Source organism: Acyrthosiphon pisum, unplaced genomic scaffold, assembly GCF_005508785.2.
Source record: "Acyrthosiphon pisum isolate AL4f unplaced genomic scaffold, pea_aphid_22Mar2018_4r6ur Scaffold_666;HRSCAF=1118, whole genome shotgun sequence".
Lineage (NCBI taxonomy): Eukaryota > Metazoa > Arthropoda > Insecta > Hemiptera > Aphididae > Acyrthosiphon > Acyrthosiphon pisum.
This window is the reverse complement of record NW_021776451.1, coordinates 3,054-4,421: the sequence shown is the minus strand read 5'-3', so window position 1 is coordinate 4,421 and position 1,368 is coordinate 3,054.

Sequence of the window (1,368 nt, the reverse complement as noted above, 5' to 3'; positions counted from 1 at the left end):
TATAATATTGATATAGTCAAATGTTTTGTTTTTTTTTTTGATATCCTATCGTTATTTGTATTGGTATTTTGATTTATTATTATTATTGCCATAGAACAATATAGAAGCGAAACTCGATCAGCTGATGGGTGAAGTGTTTACCTATGATCTGAAGTCCGAACAATGAAACTGTTTCCATAACACTGACATGATGTTATACCAGTATTGAAAAACCGTTTCCGCCTAATAGGCAGGGTATTCTGCGCGGGGTCGGGTTGTTTCCACTGTTTACTTTTATCATGGATTACGTATGCCACGCCGTGTTCAAGGTTACAATCGCCCGATTCGGCCAATTCACGGAGTTTCATACCCCTGTTATTGCCTTCGTGCCGTCGGAATTATTAAATTATATAGTAGGTGGGCGCCTACATCCCTATATTTATACGATTATTTGAATTATTATTTATTATTTGTCTATGCTGTGTGGTGTATTCCAATATAGTACAGTCCATATATTATTATTTAGAAAATTCGCCGAAGTTGTTAGTTATTTATTATTATTAATAACCTATATATCTAAGGTGAAATAATTATCACAATACATGACAAAACAATGTATTCCAAGACTTTTGAGTTTTGAATAATTAAAAACATACATGTATAATAATATTTTGTTTATTAAATGAAATTTATTTTTTTTCATATAATAATCAAACACTCGTCTTGCTCTTAAGAGTTTGACGCTTCGGATCAGTTAGTATTTATTGCTACGTACGGACCCCTCTACTCCGCCCCTACACATAGTCATAATACACAGCATCGATGTCCTATAGTAACACGTAAATAGTTAGATGATGTCACCGCTGTAAATAAAACCTTGGGGGAGCAATACTATAAACGTTAACAACAGTCTCGGCGTCTGCCAACGGCCAGATGACAAACCCGAACCGGTAAGATATCTGTGAGACCTCGGAGCGCAGTAGATTCTACGAATCAGATATTGGCACTATGACAAGACGGCTGCGGGTATACTTGGTTATTTTACGACACCCCACACCGACCAAAGGCACATCTTGTAGAAGGCCCCCTGGACTGTGAGAACCAACAACGTAGTCCGCCAGGGATCTGGTAAGAGAGGGGATAGGACTATATAGGAGCCCTGGGAGTAACCAGTATTCAGACGTGATTTCACCAACCGTACGTACACACCCCTGTATCTCTTCGTTATTGATTATCATATTTTTTGTATTACGACTTGGATTATTTTCGTTGACGACGTATTACGGGACTTAGAGAATATTCGAGCAATCGCTTATTTTCTAGACACTGGTTTTTCTTCGTCATTTGATAATCTAATAGTGTTTAAATTTAACTTGTTACTATATTTTA